Source organism: Dermacentor silvarum, chromosome 1 (assembly GCF_013339745.2).
Source record: "Dermacentor silvarum isolate Dsil-2018 chromosome 1, BIME_Dsil_1.4, whole genome shotgun sequence".
Lineage (NCBI taxonomy): Eukaryota > Metazoa > Arthropoda > Arachnida > Ixodida > Ixodidae > Dermacentor > Dermacentor silvarum.
Window position 1 is genome coordinate 245,529,099 of NC_051154.1, and position 8,309 is coordinate 245,537,407.

Below are 8,309 nucleotides of genomic sequence, written 5' to 3' on the forward strand. Positions count from 1 at the left end.
TGTGCCCTTTCGCGATCGCGTGGTGGTGGGTTTCTCGTATCTCCGACACGAGTTGTTCATACGACCTGCCACGAACTGCTGATAAAAGAAGCTGTCAGACCTTCCACTGAGGTGGAGATGGAAGACCAGCGAATGTACTATGGTGGGAATTATGTATTTCCAATTATGACTATTAAAATGTCATGGTGTAATTGGTTATTTGAACGATTAAAGAATGAGAAATATATATGATCCGGTGGTTTTCATTTATTTAGTGACCACCGGGCCATGGTCTTATGGTCACTACGGTACACCTCCATAGGGTGTACGGCAAAGGTTGGCACGTTCTTCATAAACACGTCACCAACGCCGCGCGCGTTCGTTGCGAACGCGGGCAAAACGCCACCGCCGTCGACAACAGTTCTGCGCGTTGTTTTTGTGACCGCGCACAACCGCTGTCAAAACGCTGGCCTGAGCAAGCGCGCCAGCAGCAGCGAGCCAAGGTTCATGCGGTCTATCGCTTCATCGGAAACTGAGCGGCGAAAGCACAGCGCATACAAAGGTAGGAGCAGTGTTGCAGATCGCTTTCATGATACGGTGCGCGCCACCGCCCGGCACTGCGCAAATTAGTTGCTCGCAGAGCCGACGCTGCAACCCCTCTCTCATGCGCTGCCTTGCCGCTGTCCTCCTTTCGCGTGAGAGATTGAGTCGCCAGTTCTCCTTGCGACTAGTCGCAAGATACGCGTTTGGTGCCGCAGCTAAACGTCGCCTCCCCTCCCTCCCTCTCGTAACCCCCCCCCCCCTTCCTTTCGCGCGACGGAAAACGTCGCGTTTGCTCTCCGCCGTGCGTTCGCTCCCCGTTAAAGCGCGCGTCCTTCGCGCGCTTTCACTCTCACATACAGCATACGGCCAATGAGAGTTTTTTTTTCTACTTCCGGACGCGGCCATCGAAGAGTGAGCCCTTAACTGCTTCGTTGTAAAAGTGTGGCAGAGTTACAGCTTAGGTGTAATAGCTTCGCTGTAAAAGTTCAGTGCACTCTCTTTCATCATGTCCGAATGCAAATGCCAAGCGGAAATGATAAGATTAGCTTCAAAGTTAGCACATGCCTTAAATGTATAGTATCTGCGAATCGAGAGAAAGGTAATCAGAAATCGAGGTGGCTGCGTCCATCCCGGTAGATTAGCACAAAGTATCAAGTGGGGAAGCGAGTCCTGCACGAAAGCCGCTGCATTGGTGTCCATATCCGCAGAAGTTGTGGTTCAGCAGGGTGTTTTCTTTCATTCCGGTAGCAATTATATATATACTCCAGACGCATTTCTGCCATCAACCTTCGCCGTGATGTTCCGTATAAAGACCAAGCACGATAACTTCTTTGCCGCACGCCGTACGCTATATGTGCGAGCGAAAGCTTGCGAGGGTCATCCGACGATCGCGGCTCTATCTCGCTCGCGAGGGAGGAAAGTGGGACGGAAGCGCGCAGTCTTCTGTCGCGCTCGAGGCACGGGGGGAGGGGAGGGAGGAGGCGTTCTACTCCGGCGGCTGCTGCAGCCCTTATGAAAATTAACAATGAGTTTCTGATTAGGACCTGATGCATTCCTAATGTGTCATCAGACAGGCATCAGAAATGCATCGTCTAATGTTGTTTAGCATTACAAGTACATCAGAAACTCGAATGAGAATGCACCTTAAGGTTTCTGATGAAAAAAGTAGACAGCTTTTTTTTGTTATTTCTAATGTCAAAGCACATTACATAAAAATGTGTATGACGCCAACTCGCGCATTTTTTTTCTTTTACAGCAAAGCTGTCTATGGTTACGATGTAGAAAAAAATATATCCGAGATGTTGACAAAAAACAAGTGGGCCGATCCTGGTGATAGTGCAGAAAGGGTCCAAGCTCCATGGCACGAACATTGTGCGATAATTATGTTTCATAGTTCATTGAACAACCAATATATAAGAAATTAGTATTCCACATTTCATTTAATTTTTTTAGTAGTAGTAAAAGAGCTACTCTTGTTGACATAGGACACATGGAAGCTGCAGAGACATTGCTTTTGCGAGGAATCTGCGTGCGTCGCACGATACATAAACATAGAAGGCACGGGCGACAGGCGCGCATCCCATGCTCATTAAGCACACAAACACGAAAGCAAGATTCGGACGACACGGGTGTAACCTGCGCCACACGTGCGAGGGAATATCGTAGCTTTGATGCTTTCCGACAGTTACAACGCGCACTGAAACATCGCACACTGCACATGTGTACCTCCGAGATCGTTCCAACAATTTCTGGGGCTAAAGTTGACGTTAACGACATCAGGAAGTTATCTAGAAGGAAGGTAGTACACAAATCATTCAAATCACGCCCCAGCGATGGCTTTGAAAGGACAACCTAACCCCGATTTTTAAGGCCATGCTTTTGCTGGCTGCCGACGGCAGAAGCAATTCAAAATTTAAAATACATCCTAAAATTTCTTTCTACGATAAACTATAGCGTAAAATATGGAGTGTTCAGTGGTTTGTTTTATCTCGCAACATATATACGTAGCTGGGCGCAACACGACACAAAATACGGGTTTACTGGTTAATATATTTGGCATCACGGAGGCCACAACAACCTCACAAGTACGCAGATGGCGCTGTTGTTTTTCCTGTGTCTTCAACGTGCCGGTCGTCTGTGTGAGCTGCTTGATCGTGTGGTTTTGTGGTTGCTTTAATGAAATGGGACGTAGTTAGCGTGCACAAAAGTGCCAGAAGATACCTTGTGTTTCGTTGCAAGCTCGCCGTATGCGTGGCGCGCCAGGCAAACATGGAGCAACGATTTTTGTGCCGTGGCCTTTGTGTCGGGTTGTCGTGGAAAGTTGGGTGGACATCGCAAAGAAATCATTCCTATTGGTAGCGTGCCTCAGATCGTCCACTACGCAGCGGCATGTATGCTGGGAGTAACATCGTCGACGCAGCACCGGCAACTTGGAGAGCGTCGTGCCATTGAAAAGGTAAGCAATCGTGCTTGCTAACTACACGTGTTGTGCGTACTCATCGTGTGTGCATAGGGTGCCTTGCGAACGTAGGAAACAACAGTGACGCCTGTGCTTATGCATGTTGCGTGCTGGTTGTCAGAATTTAGTTTTGCAAATGTAATGCCTCGATGCGCAATTGAATATCCTGATGAGCGTTTTATTACGATGAGGGGGGGGGGGGAGGAGACATTACGTTCTGAAATAATCGTGTTCATCATGTGCACCTGTGCGTGCGCTCCCGCTTTTCTGCTGAAGTTGCATATAACGACCCATCAGTCTCTTCACCAATACTTACTGCAATTACGTTTGTTCGCTTATAAACTCTTCGACGTAGTAAATAATATCTGCTTACCAGGTTTTCGGTTTACGAGCAGTTTTAAGGGAAAGTAAGCAGTCACAGCTTGCCATACTAGTAGAGCTGTCTTTTCAAGACAAGGGATGTTGCCATAACTTTGACCTATCTAAACATGATAGGGGAAAGTTGCTTAAACCAAGTCATGAAAGCAAACCCTAGAATTGTTATGTAAACAAACATTTCTTGTAATGTGCTGCTGCTGCTGCGTGCGTCTTAAAAATTTTACTTTGATGAAGGGGTCCCTATTATCATGACATTCATCAATGACTCGACCTTGTGCTCTGTTGCCACCTTGCATGTGTTCACAATATGACAGTTTTATTGAGCCAGTGCTATATATGTTAACACAGAATTCATTTTGTAGTGGTGAGGCCGTGACCCACAGCAGTGTCCACATGATGGCAGGGAACCTGTGGCCCTGGCTACAGCAGCACAGCATGTAATCTGGATGTCATGTCAGGTATGTATGAAGTGTATGTGTACCTGAAAGTATGATCTTGGTATGATTTGTGTGTAAGCTAACAGACATATTACATAACGGAGCACTAAATAGGCTAAATATTTATGCAAGTATACTAAACTTACTGCTTGTTTGTGTTCGTAACATTATGCGGAAAATATCGTGTTCTATATGAAACTAAACCTAACATGTCCTGATGTTGAGTTTTTTTTTTCTCTCTTTGATCACTTGGCTGCAAATTAAGTTTTATTTTTGCTTTGCATACAGTATATTTTACTTCTTATTTTGGTTTTATTGTTTTGAAACTGTTTCCGATGCTGTAGATTTTATTTCTGTATTTTTTCTCTTTTCATGCTACACGCATGTGCAGTTTTTGTGCATGTTAGTATTCGAAGTGTAGTGTGTCAAATATGCCACAGGTCTAAGCATACAGCGTGCATACCTTTGTTTAACATTGCTATTTACAATTATTTCTGTCTTGTTCTCAGAATAATTGCCACTGGCAAATACACATTTGATGATCTTGAATTTCTCTGAAACTGAAATATGAAGGTGCAGCCGTGTGACAGCTGAAGTACTCCAGCAATGTCAAAGCTAGCTTGCACCCACTATTACTACAGTATGCCGACGGATACCCATCACTGTATTTGTACATTTTCCGAGAACCACCCGTGTCCACTAGGTCAAATTTGTAGTGTCCTTTTGAGCATGCCGGTCAGTTCATTTAACTTTTCAGGACAAAATTTACACAGGCAGGCTGCAGAGGCCAGTGGGGCCCTGGACTGAGGGCTTTGAACACCGCTCCTTAACATATTTTCCAGTCAAATGAAGTTTTTATATATGTATACACAGGGAGGGGAAGGGAAATATACAACTTGACCTCGGCTAACAACTGGCATTTTGATGGAAGGATTAAATAAAGTAAGACTGGATGTGTGCTTGCATTAAAACAGTATTTGCATAGAAAAAAGTCAGCAGACATAGACTAATTTCTATGCCTTTTTATCTACGAAGGATGGCCTTTTTCACGTATTAATAATGGGTCTGGCTCACACATGCTTTGTTATTTATGCGGTATGCCTCACTGATTTCTCGTGTCAATTTTCCATGTTGGGTGACAATAGGTGAACGTTCTTATCTGGCCTGAAGTCCTATGGCGGCAATGCACGACCGGATTGGGGAGGCTGAGGTTCAGGGCAAGAGCCTTTATGGAAAGGGCAGTAACAGGCACAAGGAGGACCCAGTGAAGGAGGGATTGGATCCAGTTCATCTGAATGCTGTAATTGGTATGTATTATTTTCATTGTGAAGACTGAATAATACTGCATGGGAAAGTTGTACTTTCGGGCAGTGTAGCGTACTTTCATAATTTCTGTAGATGAGGCTCACAAGCGGAAACGACCTTTGCACTCTCATGAAGGAAAGCGGCCATTTGTGTGGGTCATTCCACGCCAACCGTCCCAAAATCATCAGCCCTTGCTAAATTGTCGAGTTGCCATGGTCCATTGATCCTTGGCGAAGTCCTGAACGAGCACCCCTTCCCTAACTGGTTGTGTTTGTGAGAACTGTCGAAGCAGAAATGGCTCTTTGATAGCTATTTGTAATGATACATTTTTCTTTCTATCATGTGTGGGCAGCTGATGGTGAATAGAAAATGTTTATGGCGGAAATTTTGTCATCGCAGCATTTGTTGTAGTGTGGTGCGGCTGTAACTAGCTTTAATATTCGTGATGTATACGCACAATTTTACCTGAGCTGCCTCAGTGCACACAGTGTGCAGGAATGAGGATTTTAATGTATTCCTTATGAACCATCCCACCTCTATTTGGAATGATATGCCTCTCTACACTCAGCAGTACTTTTAATTATTCGAAATAAACAGCCCCGGTGTTTCTTGCAGAAATCTGGAATAGTTGGATGCAATGACTTAAACAGTTTTGTGGGAAAATGTGTGTTGATGTTTGTTGTATACACCTCTTTGAGTGTTCATACAAAAAAGCTTGCTGGCAAGACCAAGTGTAGCCAAACCGCAATATTGCATTCTACAATTGCATAGTTGTGCCCTCAATTTTGGTGGAGTGAAACTCTCCTGCATTGTAGTGCAGTGCACATCAATCCAGTTTCTTAACTTAAAGATTTCTTTTGCTTAAAACAAAAAGTACCTTTCTTAAATTTCTTATTCAAATAGTCCTGTCATTTTCTGTGATGATTGCCATAAGCTCGAGGACAAAAATTACGGCGCGAAGCAGACGAGGACGAGGTTAGACAAAGAATGACATATAGGGGCGTCAACATCCAGCTGTTTATTTGGCAGAAAACACGCTGTTTTATACATCACACTGTGCAAAGTAGTCATAGTAAAGATAAACGAACAGGAGTGAAGGGATCCAACAAGGGCTCGTGAGGCAGTGATCATCACAGTAGAGAGGAATGCAAAGGTAACAGCAGGAACCTAAACTGAACTATGAGGCAAGCACATAGGAACACGAGTCCATTACAGGCTCAAATCACACAACCATAGCACCTGCATTGCCCGCCCGTGTTGCTGTTAACCACCAACCAGTGCTCTCTTGCACGATCGTAGAAGCATCGTCCTATTTGTCCAATACACATGCTGGTGGTCAACAGCAACACGGGCGGGCACTGCAGGTGCTGTGGTTGTGTGCCACAACTGGAGCAAATGCCCTTTCTAAGGAAAGCAAGAAACCGCACTGAAATGGAAATAATCGAGGCGTTCTTAATAAATAGAGCCGGCAGTCAGTGTGTTAGCACGCAGTCAATAATATTAAGTGACAAAGAATTGTCGTTCTTAATGATAGCCTGTAATCACCTCCAAGATTAGAACATGCAGCTTTCGTGTTTGTATGCCACTTGATTTGAGCCTGTAATGGACGCAACATGTTGGAAGCGCAGTTGTATCGGAACCCTGGGAAAATTGTCTTAGGTTGCCACAGTCTGCTTCGGTTTTTACAGCCGAAGTATATGCCCTGCTTATGGCCTTGGAAAAAATAGTAACAGAAGATTCTAAAAAAGCAGTTGTCTACACAGATTCCCTAAGTTCACTTAATTCTCTCCATAGAAAATCAGAGTGCGAACCTTTTCTCGGCTACATCCTGAGAATGCTCGGCAAATGTGAAAAGCGTGGTAAAATAATTCGTCTCTGTTGGGTTCCAAGTCACGTGGGAATCCCGGGAAATGAAAAGGCGGACAAATGTGCAGCACTCACAGCCTGTAACAAAATTAGACAAATAAATCTTCCATTCAAGGACTGTGTCCGGGTGGTCCGTGCTGCGATCACCTCAAAGTGGCAACACGAGTGGGGCTGCCAAGTAAATAACAAACTACAAATATTAAAACCCATACTACAGGAGTGGAAGACATCTTATCACCAGGAACGTTTCATGGAAGTCATTCTATGTCGCATTCGCATCGGACACACACATCTCACACATAACTTTTTATTGAAAAATGAACAACAAACGGTTTGTGACCACTGCCAAGAATCCCTAACTGTGAATCACATTTTAATAACATGTCCGGCGTTGGAGGAAAAAAGACAGAAATATTTTTATGAACTTTACAAAACACTAACACCACTTCATCCATCCCTGATCCTAGCTGAAAATGCACTTGTATCTCTAGACGATGTTTTTAATTTTTTAGATGAAACAGGGTTCTTAAACAAATTTTAATGTAAATGATCTTTGTTGCTTGAAGCACTTTTATCAAGTTACATATTTTCAACCTGTGCATGGCGCATCATAGCCTTAGTTGCTTTTGCGCCACAAAACCTTACATAACTAACTAACTAACTGTAATTGACGCGTGTTCCTATGTGCTTGCCTGACGGTTCAGTTTAAGTCCCTGCTGTAACCTTTGCATTCCTCTCTACTGTGATGATCACTGCCTCACGAGCACTTGTTGGATCCCTTCACTCCTGTTCGTTTATTTTTACTATGATTACTTTGGACGGTGTCATGTATAAAACGGCGTGTTTTCTGCCGAATAAACAGTTGGAAGTTGGCGCCTGTAATGTCATTCCTTGTCTAACTTCGTCCTCGTCTGCTTAGCACAGTACTTTTTGTCCTGAAGTCATGAACCAAGTAGCTGCTACAGTGCTCTATTAGCACCTAAACTTTAGTAAAAATACTACTATATTTATATACAGGGTGTTTTATTTTAGCTGCATCAAATTAAAAACAATGCCTGTGGCAGATAACACAGTTCTAATCCTTGATCTAAACTACTCGATGAGGTGGCCATTACTTAAGTAAGAAATCAAAATGCTTAATTGAATATTTAACCAAATTACAATAAATAACTTTAATTAATTATTTACGGCACATATCTTAATCTACAAACTGTAGCTAATGAGTTTCCAAGGTGTATCCACTTCGAACAAATTTTTTGGGCTGCGCTAGTTTCAAGATATTAACTTTCAAAGTGTCTGACGAAATGCATTAGTGTTCCAGTTACTTTTGTGCTTCAATGCAG

The 8,309-nt window shown here is 43.6% G+C and overlaps 1 long non-coding RNA gene across 1 annotated transcript; it reads left to right on the forward strand.

Annotated features, from left to right (window-relative positions):
- The first annotated feature begins 2,796 nt into the window (after nucleotides 1–2,796).
- Nucleotides 2,797–5,338, forward strand: LOC125942121 (uncharacterized). The gene is made up of 3 exons (XR_007464828.1): nucleotides 2,797–2,977; nucleotides 3,721–3,816; nucleotides 4,941–5,338. It is a non-coding gene; the product is annotated as an uncharacterized LOC125942121 (long non-coding RNA).
- Nucleotides 5,339–8,309: the final 2,971 nt, after the last annotated feature.